The following is an 18,390-nucleotide window of genomic DNA, read 5'->3' as shown; positions in this document are numbered from 1 at the left end:
CTTTATCAAATATCTCATGCTCAAAATGGGATATACAAACTAAAATTACAGAATATTATAATTAATAACAGTGAAAACAAAACATCATTGATTATGCAATATATTTAGAGCAGTGAAAACATATTTTAAGTCTGAAGCACAAATAAACAAAAATAAGAAATGATTAAAAAATGTACAGAGGGCCAGTCTCAACAACCATGAAACAAAAGAAAATACAGTGTGGAAATCATAAATATAAAGCCAGAAAGTAATGAAACAGGGGATAGGAAAACATAATCAATTAACAAATCTGTCTTCTTTTTGATAAAAATAATAAAATAGCCAGTCCACTGACTAAGTTAATTAATAGACAATAAAAGTTAACTATTGAAATAAAATACACTAAAAATAAGACAACATGTGAAATCTTTGTGTAAATAAATTCAAAAACAAAAATCAAATAGTATAATATAATTTACTAAATTTGTCCAAGTAAAGAGGAAAAGCTCAAAGAGATCAATTTCTGTAGATGAAAAAGTAATATTTATTTAAAAACTACACTTCATAAAATCACCAGTCCCAGAGAGCTCTGTCTTCAAGGACCACATGGGCTCATTGTTCAATAAATTGTCCTAGAGCATAAAAAATGGAGGAAAATGCTCAAATTCTCTTCATAACACAAGGAAAACATTAACACCTAAATCTAATGAAGACAACACAAGGAAAGAAAGCCACAGAACAGTTTCATTTTTACTGCTAGAAAAGCCCATCCGTGTAAGTGGCCTCCGACTCAACTGATTCACATTTTCTGCTGTAGGCTTGCTCTGTGAATGCTGTATGTATGGAATAATTTCTACACGCTTCACCGTTTTTGACACTATTGGAGTTTTTTTTTACACTGTCTTTTCTAGTTGGTTATGAGGGTCCAAGAGCAGTGAGATTTTCTTTTTAAATTACTCTTGAATCTAGCAAACTTGAAACTGTTCCGGTATCACAGGTAAACTGCTTTTTTGTTTTGGTGGTTTTCCTGTGTAGATATTCATATAATCAGAATTCAAGATTAAACAAAATACATATGTGCTTCACCATGGACCATTTTCTCAACTGGGACTATTTTCTGTTCCCCACTGCCCCTCAAAAACATTAAGCAATATCTGGAAATATTTTGGGATCACATTTCTTTCTGGCGGTGCTACTGAGACCTAGTGGGTAGAGTCCAGAGATTAAAATGCCAATTGAATATTACCCCCACCTTAAAAGACCACCAGAGACGTGAGTCAAAGCCAATCAGCAAGGGTCGTTTATTGCAGGTTCGAACCTGGACCTCTGCGCCGCTCGTTGCCAATAACGCCGAGAGGTCCAGAGCTGGGTTGGTGCAGGATTTTTATAGACAGATACAAACAAGTTTCGGGTGGGGCTGAGCTGATTGATTGATAGTTTGAACAGGCATACTTGGCGTCAGTGGATTGGGTCAGGGGACCCCACGCGAAAGCAGACAAAGCAATCTTAACAGAAGCAGAACTGGCCGGTTAGCCCACGCATGCGAAAAAAAGCACTACCAGGATATTGGAGGCCTGGTTACTTATCAAGTAAAGACAATTGGGAGTCTCCTGGTGGAATGTTACATTCCTGCTATCAAGCATCCTTGTTAATGAGATTTAGGTTTAGAAGAAATTTAACTTTATTTACTTTTCCTTCTACCTCCGCCTCCTTCGGTGTTTTATGGAGGGGAGGGTGACATTAGGGCTATTGATAAGGTAACTTCTTTGTTGTAAATCTCAAGGACATTTGCAAACCAAGGGAGACTCCTGTCTTGCAGGATTGTGATCTCAGCAAGTTAACTATTTATCATTTTATGGCAGTCAGGGGTGCCTGAGGAATGCTACACATATGGAGGGGAGCGGGTGAAGGGGGGGTGCAAGGCGCCCGCTTTTGCTCTGTCCTCAGCCAGCCTCCTGCTCCTTCAAGATGTTACTAAAGAAAGGGCAGATCGCCCAAAAAGAGAATTATCCAGATCCAAAGAACACTGAGAAACTGTCACATTGTCCATATTTGTACAGAACGCATTGCACATCATGCATGGTAAAGTTCTTCCCCGCTCAACCCCCCAGTTTCTGTATTACAAGGGAATTGACAATTTATATTGGAAAACTCACTTGATTCAATTCTACTTTCTAAAATAAACTGTATTTTAGAGGATTGGCTTCAAGAAATTGAGATAGCAATTAATCCTTCTATTAGCTTGATAAATGCTATAGTAATTCAACTCCACCAGGTGTTGCTAAGATAGACCCCCACAAAATAGTGAATTCTATAAGCAGAAAGTAGGGTTGACAAATAAAATAAGCAAATACTTATTTAACAGTGTTTTCTTAACAGGGCGTATAATTATAAATTTCTAATGTAAATAGCATAATATAAGCTTTTGCAATTTCATTTAGAATGCACAATGATTAAAGATAGTCCTCAATTTCATACAAATATAATTCCAAACGCACTTTATTTCTTTTGAGTACTTTAAAAAGAAAATATAAGTGGTGACTAAAGCTTTGTTTTTTAATTTAACAAATCATAATGTCTTATTAGCTGTTTTTTCCTTCCCTTTTTATACATATATTATTTTATTTTTCCATAAAAGAATACATACTAAAATATCAAATGAATATTAGGATTTTAAGTTTGAAAACATTTTTTTCTTTATTAGATTAATAACCTGGACTGATCTGGTTTTAATATAAGGATTCCTCCCAAACACTATTAATTATAGCATGTCAAGTCAATTTCTACACTCTTTAGAACTTCTCATTTGTGTTAGATAAATGCATATCCATTATTAACCACTTTTAGTCTAGGAAACTAAAAAAATCTGCCAGCAGCCAATGTGAATAATTTTGAGAAGCACAAAGCTATTCAAGTCACCTTCCCTTTCTTGGGCTGGAATTAATTTCTTACTTATTAACCTGCATCTGAGAGAGTAAAATGTTTCTATTCTCCAAACACAAAAACAGGTCAATTGTTCATTGGTCATCATCTTGATCCATGGACAAGGAGCTAAAAAACGAGTATTAAATTCGTCCTGGTCAATCAGTGAAGAAGCTTCATCTCAGTGGGTTTGCCTCTGGGTCTGCCCATTGGTGAAGCCTAACAATGCAGCCTCTGGCTGGTGACCAGCTTCTGAAAGTCAATCAGGGAGATTTACACCCTGGCCACGTGCTTCCGCAGCAAAAAGTCAGCCAGTTTATAAACACTCCAAGTTCGTGAAGTCCGCGGATTATTGAATTCAGCAATGTTCCCCCAGATCCCATAAGCACAGTTCATGCTTTTTTCCAAGAGTCTGTGTTTTGCAAGCTCTGCTCTTCCTTAGGAAGCCATAAATTCAGCTTTTTGTTTGTTGGCTTCAAGTAAAGTGATGAGTCCTTCCTTTGACATTCAAGGTATAACTTTATTTATTAAATAAAACCCACAGTTTGATATATATTTGATTTTCAACAAAGCAATGTTCCTACTTTAGCCACTGAAGACAACAGTAAATGTTAATGAAAAAAGCTATCAGTAAAAGGAAATACAATACGAAATGATTTCAGATTAATACAAAAATGAAGAATAAAATAAATTAAATGTAGAATTTGCCTTAAATGACCATTACACTGTGCTGCAAATGAAAGCAGCTGGTAATTCTGTCACCGTTCCCAGCTCTTTGATAATTTCTCTATTTGCTGCAGTAATTTTATCTCATAAAATGTTTATCTTGATTGTTCACATTTTTATCACTCACATGTCTTAAACATAATCATATCTCAATAGATATTTGTTGGATAACTTCTAATTCATCAGTCTCCTCTATGCAAAGCTTTACAGGAATTATTGACTACGCCCAAACTGAATTGGCCTTTTTCTGGTTTCCAAACAGCCTAAATTCCCTGGGGGTGTCTTCCTTCCGCACAGATGGCCCCATGTGGACCCTGGGGGCTATCGACCGTGCCTTATATTCTCAAAGCCCAGATTGGCTTAACAACTTTTTTTTTTTTTTACAAAAAGAATGAAACCGATCATTAAATATATTGTAAAGCAGTTGACAAAAAAAGATGAACTACTGCCATCAGATGTGATTGTGTTTGGTAATGGTTTTGACACGCCATTGATTGGTATGTCTCTCCTACTGAATCTTATCTCTCTTCCCAGATGTGTGACAGAATATGACAGTCTCCTGCCAAACTGCCAGAGGACGCTGATGCTAGGTTGTTTTTGGCAGAAATATGCAAGCCCCTCAAACACTGACTAGCATTGTTTTAAAACACACTTTTAAATGTCTACATCAACATGTATTTAGAAGCTGAAGGTGAAGGATACACAAAGATATTCTCAGCAAAGCATCACCAAAAGACGTGAGTACCAGTACCTGTATCAGACCGTGGAAAATTATCACGAGACAAAGAGAGTCATTATACAATTATAAAAGCATCATGAAGATACAACAGCAGTGTCTTCTGAAGGAAGAAATAGTAATCCGATAATAGCGAGGGACCTCAGCACCCCCCTTTCAATAACAGAACATCCAGAGGGGAAATCAGGAAGGGAACAGCAGGCTTGATATTACGGGTCAAACAGACCTAACACAAAGCCAGCCCTAACACATTTAAGGAGAGAGAAATCATACCAAATACCTTTTCTGGTCACAGTGGGTTGAAACTAGAAGGAAAACTGGAAAACTCACAAAAGATGTGGAAATTAAACAACATGCTTAGAACAACCAATGGATCAAAGAAGAAATCAAAAAGGAAATTAGAAACAATGATACATTTATTTTCCAAGCCCTTTTTTATTTTCTTATTCTCCCCTTATCCAAAAGAGGATTATTAGATACAATAAAACTCTTTTCTTTTTATTTTTAAAGATTTTATTTATTTATTTATTTGACAGACAGAAGTCACAAGTATGCAGAGAGGCAGGCAGAGAGAGAGAGAGAGGAGGAAGCAGACTCCCCGCCGAGCAGAGAGCCCGATGTGGGGCTCGATCCCAGGACCCTGAGATCATGACCTGAGCCGAAGGCAGAGGCTTAACCCATTGAGCCACCCAGGCACCTCTAAAATTATTTTCTAATATAAAGGTTATACATGACCCACAGATACTCTTGACTTATTAAATGTAAGTTAATACATTACTATTGATGAGACCATCTACCTATTAAATTAGACTTTCATTAGGCTCATCTCGGTGGAAAGTACTGTTTTGTGTCATTTTAATCCTTCTGCGGTGCTATGACATATGCATTGCTATTTTACCATTTTACTGCTAAGTCAAGTCACAGAGGTTAAGTCATTAGTTCAAACAACAACAGGTCACAGGGGACAAAGCTCTCATTCGCGCTGCACTTTCCCAGCCCATTAACTGGCAAGCTTAGCCTATGTGGAGGGAAACCTGTTGGCTTCCCACAACGTCACTTACCACCCTGTAAAATGGTAATGATTAAACAATATTCACTGATTTGGATTATGTTGCTAAATATACTTTTTTTTTTTTTTTTTGCTACAGAAATAAAACAAGCTTTTGAAATGAAAAAAAAGTAATTTGGTTGCTTGTTAAAACAGAACCCTTTCAAAGACTCCAATTTTGTTTATGGTGACTGCTGAATATTCAAGTGGTCTGAAGGCTTTGAAAGAATCTACAAGTATCATTTATGTAAGAATATTGTTTAAACTGTAATAATATTCAAATATAATCATGTAAAAACAGTGTCATCTTATCACTTCCATTAGAGATTAAATTAACTTTCTAGATAAGCAATTTTTATAAAGCAGCTCCACATAATGGAAAATAGAAATTGTTGCAGATTCAAAAATGTGATTAAAAAGAGAATGATTTTCAGTACTTACTCAAGGGGAGAACGAGGCAGGTATATAGAAAAATAAATATTCTATTTTGATGAAGTGAAACAGTGTACATAAAAAGTTATGTGTATCTGCTTTTAATAAATTTTGAACTCATTCATTTGTTGTTTTGTTATATTTTATTTAGATTTAAGTAGATTAATAATCGATTTATTAACAATCTATTATGTTAGGTTGGTCGGTGCAATGAATGATTATGGTTCAGGCTGTAATGAACAATGTGGAACATGTTGGGGTTCAGAGCCAGCAGCCAGGAAAGAATTCTTGAGACATTCTCGGTGAAAAAGGTGGTTTTAGTAAAGCCAAGGGACAGGACCTGTTGGCAGAAGGAGCTGCACTGGGGTCGTGAAGGGTGGCTGATTATATATGTTCAAGTTGGGAGGGAGTTAGAGACAGCTGAATTCTCTTAAGTAATTTCGGAATCAAAGTTAACAGGACCCTGAGGAAGCTACTATTGTTAGGAAAAGTTCATTTATTACCATTTAGTAAAAACTCAGCCATGAGACCCTGTAGATGTCTATCAGTGGGCCATATGCTTGGGGGACGGCTGCAAATAGCCTTGTCCTCCTTACAAGGGACAAGGAGCTAATGATTCTCCTGAACAGATAATATTTAAGGAAGGACCAGTTGGGAGCGACCTGAGGAAGCTATTGTCTGCGCATTCCACACCCCTGGAGCCGGACCTCTTCACCCCAAGACTCCCTAGCTCTAGAGAGTAACACCCAGGCCTTCCTCTTCATGATAGCTGGTTCTCAGATGCCTGAGAGGGCGGGTACAGCAGACCGCCTACCTCAGCAGAAACCCACAGGCCCTGAACAAGGGCGACTCATGCTCTTTTCCTTTCCAGGTCTCCCAGATGGTCCAGGTGCATCTGTATCTTCTCTCTCTCTCTCTTTTCATATATATATATGTGAGTGTGTGTGTGTGATCAATAAAGTGCCTTCACCTCTTGCTGGCTCACCTTCGATTTCCATCCTGTGGGAAGCCAATGACCATCTTGGCTGATCACTGGGGACCCTTCCTGCATCACCTCCATTTCAAGGTGACTTTGATAAACAAGAGCCTTTCCAGGTTGCTAGTTTTTCTCTAAAAAATTATTAATACTTCAGTTAAAATTCGCGCCTGGGTGGCTCAGTGGATTAAGCCGCTGCCTCCGGCTCGGGTCGTGATCTCAGTGTCCTGGGATCGAGCCCCGCATCGGGCTCTTTGCTCAGCAGGGAGCCTGCTTCTCTCTCTCTCTCTGTCTGACTCTCTGCTTACTTGTGATCTCTCTCTCTGTCAAATAAATAAATAAAATCTTTAAAAAAAAAAAAATTCCCAAGTCTAAACATGTCACCAAGATGCATTCAAATATATTTTTATAGACCATGATTTGCCAAAGTATATCCCAACAAATCTTACTTTGCTGAGTAATCTTTAAAACAAAGCAAAAAAAAAATCCCTAAAATGTCTGGAATCATTATATTTGGAAAATGAAAAAATAGGTTTCCTCTGTTGTGGAAAATCATAAATTACTTTGGTAGCAAAGTGATGCCACGTTGTTAGAAAGCCCATAAAAGTAGACCTTCCCTCAATGACAGGAGAGGAATGTCCCCGGAATGGAGCACAGTGATGAGTCACCCTTTTTTCATTTTATAGATTCTCCATCTTTAAGACCATGATTAAAACTTCGTTATGTTTTTTTGTTTGTTTTGCTTTTCTCCTGAGAAGAAACACCTAATTCATATTTTTAAAATGTGAAATTTTCTAACAAATAAATAGGTATGAGCCTGTACATTTTATTCTATACCTTGGTTTGACCATCTGACGGAGTCTTTTATATATCAAATTATCAGGGTCGTTAATACAATTCCTGCAGGGGCTCTGGACACCTACTTCCCATTTCAGTAAAAAGTAGTCATTCTTAGTATTTGATGAACATGTCCTTGCCAATATATGTATACATGAACAATATAAAAACTTCAGTATGGCATGTATACAATTTAATCTGAAAAAGTACTGTTAGACAAAGCTTTTCTGTGTCACATTCTTCACAGGATTATCGAGTTACAGACTTTGGCTTCTGTCCAGTACATAGAATACCATAATAATAATCAGTGCAGTTACGCTTATTTTTTCCCCTAGTGTTGGTCACTGTTAAATCCAATGACACAATCGCTAATGAGGCGATTAGCCTTGTACATGGGGCTGTGGCTCTGTGTGAGCATTTCCCTAAAAAGATACAGATTTAGATATGGAACGACTTTCATTTTCTTAAACATATTTACTTTATGTTATTTTATGCTTAACCTTGATAATGTCCCACTCTTACTGTATACTTTAGTTTCTGTCTCTGTGTCTTTCTTTTTCTTTCTGTTCTGCATTAACCTAAAATCCTGTAACTTCAAATTTTAAAAGAACGAGGTTTTAAAGGAACTTGTGTAACTGTGAGCCTACATTTCTGTCCTTTCACGCAGTGGATTTAGTGTGTATCATGCCCCGGTCTGGAAACAGTGCTGAGTTACAACACGTGGGTTGCAGCGTCCTGTGTATAACAAAATACAACCCACCTCTGTCCAGTGGTCAATGGGACACATGGACAACAAATGATTGGAAGGTGGCTCGTGTGACTAGCTGTGTCCTAAGGATTTGTAATTCGTTTACGCACAGCTGAATCGTCTTGCTCTTACCCTTATTTGACTGTGCTCTCCAATGCATGTGATCTGGGACACCTGGGTGGCTCAGTCGGTTAAGCTTCTGCCTTCCGCTCAGGTCATGATCCCAGGGTGCTGGGACTGAGTCCCATATGGGCTCTTTGCTCAGCAGGGAACCTGCTTCTCCCTCTGCCTTTTGCTCCCCCCGCTTTGTGCTCTCTCTTTCTCTCTCTCTCTCATATAAATAAATCAATCAATCTAAAAAAAAATATACATGTGATCTGTATCTATACAGCACATTGTTTGCCATAGCTTGATTCATGGGGTGATAAAGACACGCTCCTATAGGAAAACTATAGGGCTTAATTTGTTATGTGTCCATCAAAATGTTGCTGACTCTTTGGCTGATGCTGTTCTTTAGAATTGAAAAATTATAGGACCATAGTCAACATTGACCTTTAAATCAGTCTGAAAATGAATGTACACAACAGTTCACCTGTTCACGGTAAGTTTGGGCATTTTTTTTTTTTTTACACGCTCTTAAAAAATAATAGTCCATTCACAGTATTTGTTTATCTGCTTTGAGCTCTTTTAACTTTGTCCATTTATTGGATTTCATCCTTTTCTACTAAATGTGGTGAAGAACATTATTATTTTCTAATCTATAGACTTCCTGCTGTGGCTGGTTCATTCTGTTCTCTGAGGCAATTTTCTCCTATTCAAATTTAGTGTATTCTACTTTTATGTGCTCTTTGTTTTAACATTTGCTGTTTCTACTGCTTTTCCTGGCTCTTTATTTGTCTGTGTACAGATTCACTACTCTATTTAGATTTTTTCCTTCCTGAGTGCATTTGTTATTTAAATACCCTTTCTCCCTGAAGGCTGCCTCTCCCTTAAGTTTTTGACAGCAGGGCTGTGCCTTTAGGTTCTGTCTACGCTCTGGACCTCAGTTTGGATTTCTCCAGAGCAATTCTGTGTCTGTGATTTCCCCCCTGGGTTACATCCTGCCTGGGTGCCGTGAGAGTTCTGCCTTCTGCTTGTTTGTTCTCAGGCTCATTGGGTTTTACTCCAAAATGTGGTTGAGCTTTCTTTTCTAAGGGAATTCATACACTTTTTTTCCCCTTCTGGAGAGCTACTGTTCCTGTGTCTGCAGAAAATCATTTCATGAAAGAGGTTTTCAAATACTTTTTCACGGCTGAGTCTGAGCCTCCAGGTTTTTCAAATTGTGGCTTTATATTATTTTATATGTTTAACAAATTTTGTTATAGAGATAATATTGAATTACATTGAAAGTCACTATAGGAATCAAGAGCAAAAGCAAATATGAGGCAAAATTATCATTGTTTTAATGATAATTATAAAAAACTAAACCTTGTTTCATATAAATGACTTAATCATTTTAATTATTCATTCAACTTTCTTTTAAAATAGAGCTTATATAATTCTTCTATTTAACATTATTTTTATTGCTGTTATTTTGTACGTAGTTAAAAAGCGAGTCATCCAGTATGCCTGGGTGGCTCAGCCAGTTAAGTGTCTGCCTCTGGCTCAGGTCGTGATCCCAGGGTTCTGGGATAGAGCTCCACATTGGGCTCCCTGCTCTGTGGGGAGTCTGCTTCTCCCTCTGCCTGCTGCTCCCCCTGCTTGAGCTCTCAATCTCTCTTTGATAAATAAATAAATAAAATCTTAAAAAACATCAAGTCATCCTATAAGCTTATAATTAAAAAGAATACTCCTTATACGCTGCCTCCCAAACTACCAGGGACTATGGTTTTATTTATGTATATTATGTGTGTGTGTATATATATATATATATATATATATATATATATGCATGTATATCTGTTATATACATGCACATATATATGTAAATTGTATAAATAGGATGCTTACAACAATATTATATATTAGCTTTCAAATTTACACTGTATCCTGACTAAAGAACATTAGGATTTAGATCTTATACATAAATCTTCGTTACAGATGTTCCTTTCTCTTAAGCTAATTATGTAATATATAATTCTTTCGCCCTCTTCTCTCTCTCTCTGTATAGAGAAATAGCTGGGTAACAGATAGATAGATAATAGAAATACAGTTATCTAACTTATTATTAAATGTTTGTATGATTAGAATGATACAAACAACATTTTCATTGCAGACCATTTGTATTTCTTTTACTGTATACTTTTTGGTGTTTTTTTTTTTCATTTCATCATTGCCTTATATTTATTTATTTAATTTCACAAAAGACTTTCACAGCAACCAAACTCTCTAACTCTAAAGTCTAAACCTTAGCCACTTTCAGATGTACTATATGGCATGTCAACTATAGGCATCACGTTGTCCAGTATATTCCCAGTACTTATTACCTGATACCTGGAATTTTGTACCTTTGACCACTTTCCCCTAATTCCCCATCCTCCATCCATGCCTTTGCCAGCCACATGTCTGATTTCTTTTTCCATGAAATTGGTTTTTTTTTAAATTCTACATATAAGTGAGATCATATAATATATGTCTTTCCCTGTCTGATTACTTCACTTAGCATAATGCCCTCAAGGTCTATCCATATTGTCACAAATGGTAGAATTTTCTTCTTTTTTATGATTAAGTAGCATTTCATAGTGTATTAATGGTAGTGTTCCTAACAGCCGTGAATTGACATCCCCTTGTGGTTTTGGCTTGCACTGCCTAGTGATTGATGATGTTAACTACTTTTTCATATATCGGTTGGCCATTTGGGTATCTTTTTTGTAAATACATTTGTTTAGGCTCTTCATCTATTAGAATGGCTAAAAGCTAAAACACAACTCTAAGTGCTGGTGAGGGTATGGAGCAACAGGAGCAATTATATTCATTGCTGCTGAGAGTGCAAAATGACACCCACATCACACTTTGCCACTTTGGATGACGGGCAGTTTCCTGTCAAGCTAAATCTCTGGTTTCTTACAGTCCTGCACTCATTTCCCTAGATATTTACCCAAATGAGTGGAACACATATCCACACAAAAACCTCCCCATGAAAGTTCACAGCAGCTTTACTCATAGTGGTCAAAATTTAGAAGCAACCAAGGTGTTCTTTAATAAGTGAGTGGATTAAAAAATGAAATGAGCTGTCAAGCCATGCAAAGATTGCAGAAGAACCTTAAATGTATGTTGCTATATTGCTTTGTAGGGCTGGCATAACAAAATACCAGAGACTGGATAGTTCAAACAACAGACATTTATTTTCTCGCCATACTGAAGGCTGGATGTCCAGTCGAGTCAGCAGGTCTGGTGTCTCCTAAGGCTGCTCTGCTTGGCTCTCCGTGGCTGCTTCTCCTTGAATCCTAACCTTTCCTCTCAGCTTGCACACCTCTGGTGTCTTTTCTCTTCTAAAAGGACACACATGGAAGGCTCAGTCAAATGAGCGTCTGACTCTTGATTTTGACTCAGGTCAGGAGGTTATGGTCCTGAGACAGAGCTGTGTCGGGCTCCACGCTCAGCAAGGAGTCTGCTTGAGATTCTCTCTCTCTCTCCCCCTCTGCCTCTCCTCCTGCTCACACACTCTCTCTTTCTAAATAAATAAATCTTAAATGTATTTGGGGGGATATCCTTCAATCCATACCACTGCTAAGTGAAAGAAGACAGTCTAAAAAAAGCTATATACGGTTTGATTCCAACCATATGATATTTTGGAAAAGGCAACACTAGAGATGTGGTAAACAGATCAGTGGTTGTGGATTCAGGCAGATGGGGTAGGATGAAAATGTGGAGCACAAAGCATTTTTGAAGCAAAGCAGTGATTTCTTATGATGCTACGTTGGTGGACACTTGGCATTATCCTTTCAAAACCTTTGTTGAAACCCACAGAACTGTACAACACAAAGTGTGAAATGGAAAGTAAACTATGGACATAAATGAATAATGCATAAATATTTGTTCATCAATTTTTATAGATGTACTGCATTAATGCAAGGTGTTAATAACAAAGATATTGTGTGGGGGTAGAATTGTGTGTGTACATTCTGACCAGTATTTCTGTAGCCTAAACCTGCTCTGAAAAATTAAGTCTATTAATTAAAAGGAATTCATTGTTGCACACTAGAGTTTTATGTGAGAGATGCAAGAATGTTTACTAAAAATAGTTTAAAGACGAAAAAATACCATCATACCATCATTATTGACTCACTTTACATGTAAAGAAATGAAAAAAATAAATATTAACTCATATTCAAGTTTTAATTTGAAAACAGGAGAGATTCTTCATCCAATCCCCATTCTCCGTGTGCCTCCCTCAGCAAATGCCATCCATCTTGGCGAATATTTCATATTATTTTTCTTTAATCCATGAGCAAACATCATCTGCCCACACCAATTATCTATATCCACCAGCATAGCTGAGGCAATAATCAATGTCATTAGAGATTTTAGAGTTTTCAAATAAAAACGGGATTTCACTAGAAAATTGTGTTTGGAAAAAAAAATTGTCCACATAGAAAATGCAAGCAAACACAAAAATTATAGGAAATAACAGAATTGACTAAGTACATATTAATCAATAGTATTATTGGATAACAAGGAGAAAAATACAGAAGAAAAATGTCACAGTAGACACTGGGAAAAGAATTTACCACAGAAAAGATCTTGAGTATTCTCATCACAAAATTAATTAATTAATAAAAAGGGCACTATGTGAGGTGACAGGTGCTTTAATTAACCTGATTATAGTAAATATATCACAATGTATACATATATCAAAACACTACATTGTATATTTTAAATATACACAATTTTTAAATTTGTCAATTATACATCAGTGAAGCTGTAAACAAAAAAACAAACAAACAAAAAAACCCAAAACCAGAAACATGCATTTGAAAATACCTTAATGCCATCTGTTGTGTGGCATTTGGGAAGAGACTGACCACCATCCAGGACAGAGCTCATTTGACTGGGAAGGCAGAAGCAAGACTGGTTATCTTTCTAGTAATTTAATGAGGTAGACTTGATGCCCCTAAGTGTGTTTGAGTGTGTCTGTATGTGGGAATTCTTGTGTTACATATGTGATGTTTTAAAAAAGAATGCATCAGTAGTATCAGGATGTAAGTTTAATACAATTTTAAAATAATTTGAATGGATTATTTTCAGTTTAAAAGTGATTTCTCTATATAGAGAATCTGGTATGATATGCTGTGCATAGTACAAGAGTAAGTAACCAAAATGTAATCATATTAATCTGATAAATATTTGTGAATATTTATCTTTATTTAGTTCCTCTTTACATTAGGTTAAATAACTGATGTTATGATAGGTACACAAAGAAAATTAATTTAGTGGCCTTCTAGCTATAGTTTTTCATTAGGGTGAATATACAAAATAATGTTTCATCTTGCAAAGCTTTGTGTGTTCTTGAATAGAGAACTGAAAAGCTTTATCCAACTTAAAAGGGATTTGAGATATGTTTTTAAGAGAGTAGCCTTATTATTTCCTTCTCAGTTTATTCTACACAGAATAAATTTTGCAAAGTCTACAATTACTCCAACATCGTAGGCTTATGGGGATAAATGCAAACAAATCAAAGTTTACTATTTCTCCACCTTCAAGTGTCCCTGGACTTTTTCATAACAGAGAGTTTCAAGATGACGTCTCTTCATTTCATATACTCTAGGGAAAATAAGAATGCATCTACTTTAGCCCATTGTTCATTAATCTCTCTACATCTATTCACCAAAATCTTGCACAGAGTGGAATTGATGTATTTCTCTATCTTTTCTTTTATTATTCCTTGCCTTCCAAAGAAACTGCTGTAACAAACACTTAATGTACCTGGAGAACGTTACAATGTGTCAAATCATTAGCTTGCCATTGTCTTATTTTTACTAAGCTGAAATCTAAAAAGGAAAGAAAGCACATTATATTACCATGTAATTTAACATGACAAAGTAAAACAATCAGAAAGTGGTCGTGGAAACACTGATTGACCTTTAAATATAGTTCTCAGGCTCTGTTTCTATCCATAAGACTCAGACTGACAGGATACATCCTGAAACACTCTAGTCACTTAAGATGCTGGAGTTAAGATACAATAAATATCATTTTGAGAAAGGGTAAATAGAACATTCAATGTGGTGAAAGATGCAATCATGAGTTATAGTGCGATTATCTCCATCTTTACTGTTCAGCCAATATGCACTTCACCTCTAGTCCTTGGTGGCAGAGCTAAATCCTTCATATCAAAACATTACTTGGAACGCCCGGGTGGCTCAGTTGTTAAGCGTCTGTCTTCAGCTCAGGTCATGATCCTGGGGTCCTGGGATCCAGCACCACATCAGGCTCTCTGCTCAATGGGGAGCCTGCTTCTCCCTTTCCCACTCCCCCTGCTTATGTTCCCTCTCTCTCTGTCTCTCTCTCTCTGTCAAATAAATAAATAAAATCTTTAAAAAAAAATCACTTGACATTAGAATGTATTTATTAAGAGTTATTTCGATCATTTTTCATTAATTCATCTCTTTTCTATATTAATTAAAATGCTGTCAGGTGACTGTACTTTTCATTGATTGAGACATATGAAGAACTCCATGTTTTGGATACACTATGGTATTTAGTCCGAGAGAGGACTCTGTAGGTCAGGGTATCAGGTACAAGTGGTCTTTCTCTATTTACCTGGACGGCATTACATTCATTTAGAAGGCAATTCTCGTTTTTAAAGATAGGCTTCCCGTAAAAGTCTTAGTATAATGAAAGATTAGACTATTTTCTCATGAGAGTGTAACAAAATGTAGTTTCACATTGAATTTTAAGATAATTAAGTCTGTGGATTGTATGTTAAATCAATCAGTGAAACATTGCGGGATCTCAGGTGTATTTCATGAAGAACTTTGAGCCCAACAAGCTACAAAGTACTGTAGTCAGTAATATTGCCCCTAAAGAATCCTGAGGAGTGTTATACCACAGGGGTGTAAATGCATAAACCAGAGCCTGTCATATATTCGACTAAAGAAGAAGTTCTAAGTCTTTCTGAATTTACTGCAACTCCTGTCACATGGCAGCATCATTCACTTTTTGTGAATCTCTCACATCTCTGACTCCTGTCTTTGATATTATTTATTTTGATCCTGCCTTTTGTCTTCCGGCGTGCATCCCTATTCTCTGTCAGGATGGCTTCCTTCTGTTCTGATCTGTCAAGAGAGTGGGAAATGATATTTTAGAGCAATGCACTGAGGGAATGTATAATTCATCTGGAAAGTCTTCATGTTGAAAGAGTACTTTAAGAATCGTATTAAATGATTTACTTAAGCAAATAAAACTTGAGCCAATATCAAATGCCCTGTAAGATAAAGTGAATGATTGTGACTATGGGACAAATGAGGTACATTTATATACAATTATAAAAATTATAATTAGAGATAAATTCACTAATTTTTAATACTGTCTCTTACATTTCCATTTTGACAATAAAATACAGTAAAAACAGCCTGATATTTCTAGGAAGATACAACCAATTTAAATAAAGAATAAAACTATTTTCTCCTGAATTCCTGTATCTTTCAGTTTCCTCCCCCATTCTCTTCCTCCTTTCTTCCTTTCCTTCTTTTTTTAATCTAAAAATTATGAGTGCTTACTTTATGCCAGATACTGTTCTAAATACATAAGTAGACAATGAAGTAACCACAATGACAATAACAATAATAACAGTAATAAGAGATCTCTGCCCTTGTGGAGCTTATCTTCTGGTTGGGGCAGGGGAGAGGAAGAAAAATCTATAATAAATGTTTAAGTGGCATAGTTGTACTAAAAGATGATATGTGTTCATGAAGAAAAGCAAAGCCAGGCAAGACTATTCCGCATGACTATCAGTGTGGGTTCAGGCATGACTGTGTGTTAGCTGATTAGGTGGGCAGGACAAGCTTCCTGAGAAAGTGAGATTTATGGAAATACAAAGGGAAGATCAGCAAATCCTCCAAATAATACCTGGGGGAGATAGTATACGTTAAGGTTGACCTACATGCTGGACGCTGGGAGTGTGTGAAAGAGAACCACACTCTTCATTTGATGGTAAATGCTTCTTCCCCTCATGTTAATCACAGCATTATTGGGTGGCAATAGCATACCGTGGTGTATTGTATGGATGGAGGTTCCTGCGATGTGTCCTGCATAAAGGAACACCTGGTCTGCAGGTAGGCAGGCAAGCTAAAGCATGTTGTTTGTGAGACTTGTGCAGCCTAGGTGATCTCAGGAGCCTGGTTAGTTAATATTAGCTGGCCTCCAGGTCAGAAAGGGCCCTTCCGGTCTGGACCACCAAGAGCGGTAAATCCTGCCTTCCAATCTCAACTTCCATCTTCTCTGGCTCCAGGCTGGTCTAGACCCCCACCAAAATGGAATCTAGGAAGGCAAACACACCTAGCCCAGGCTCCTTGAAGATGTCAAGACATCTATGATAACATAGAAATGCAACTCGCTCCAAACTGCATGGAGACCTACAATTGTTTAACCTCAGACCCCTTCATCTGCCCAACAAATATAGCCGTTAAAGAGATGGTCACTTGGAAGTCTCACCTGAAGGGAGGATGCTCCACGTAGGCTCTCAGTCGGGACTCTAGACTGGCTGTCTCCTCGGGGGCGTAGGGGGTCTTCCCCAGCTGGTGATGCTGGATGTTGTAAGCATCCGACCTGGTGTACTTCTCTCTTATTCTCCTTTAATGCTTACCGTTGCCCTCATCCATGCACGAATTTCCCTTTATTTCTTTCTGTTTCTGTTAGATTTCCATAACATCAATAAAGGGGTTTTTGTTCCCTTTGAAATCCCAGAACAAGTGGCAAGAATGTGAACTTCAGAGTCAGTGAGTTTTGCGTTCACACAGGTTTTTTCCAACTGACCAGCTAGAAAATGTAGACAATTGTTCGATCTGTGTGAACCTCAGTTTCCTTATGTAGATCATCAGGACACCCAATTTCTTGGGCTTTTAGGACAATTAAATGCCACAATGTATCTACCAAAACCCTCAGCATTGCAGTGGCAAAATCCATCATGTTAGTTTATTTATTTATTTATTTTCTTAAAAGATTTTATTTATTTATTTGACAGACAGATATCACAAGTAGGCAGAGAGGTGGGCAGAGAGAGAGAGGGAGAAGCAGGCTCCCTGCTGAGCAGAGACCTCGATGTGGGACTCGATCTCAGGATCCTGGGATCATGACCTGAGCCAAAGGCAGAGGCTTAACTCACTGAGCCACCCACGTGCCCCCAAATCCATCATGTTAATTTAAACATATGTGATGCTAACCTGTGCTAGCGGGAATTGGAATGGATGGAGTTAACTCTTTGCTATTATTCTTTTTTTTTTTTTTTAAAGATTTTATTTATTTATTTGACAGAGAGCGATCACAAGTAGGCAGAGAGGCAGGCAGAGAGAGAGGAGGAAGCAGGCTCCCCGCTGAGCAGAGAGCCTGATGCGGGACTCGATCCCAGGACCCTGAGATCATGACCTGAGCCGAAGGCAGCGGCTTAACCCACTGAGCCACCCAGGCGCCCGTCTTTGCTATTTTTCTATGTGGTATTGACTATTCAAAAACTGATACATACTGTATCCTCCTGACAACACATGGATATGTTCTTGGTGTTCCCAGGATGGTGTGTGTGATCACTACTGTGATATAATCACTTAAATCAGTTTATTTAATGCATTTTAAAAATGTATTCCCCAAATTAATAGTTTACCAGAATATTTTCTGGGTCACCTATTTTCCTCCTCAAAGCTCCAGAGAAATGGAGAACAACAGGCTAGAAACAATTTACTTGTTTCTCATCTGCCAAAGAATGGTTCAGGTAGACTGTAGAGGTGCTTAGACTCCCATAGGCTTTGCACCCCCAGGGCCAAAGATTCACCCCGAGATGATTGGCTGCTGGT

Source organism: Mustela erminea, chromosome 3 (genome assembly GCF_009829155.1).
Source record: "Mustela erminea isolate mMusErm1 chromosome 3, mMusErm1.Pri, whole genome shotgun sequence".
NCBI classification, from domain to species: domain Eukaryota; kingdom Metazoa; phylum Chordata; class Mammalia; order Carnivora; family Mustelidae; genus Mustela; species Mustela erminea.
The sequence above is the reverse complement of the archived record's forward strand: the minus strand, read 5'-3'. Positions refer to the sequence as shown.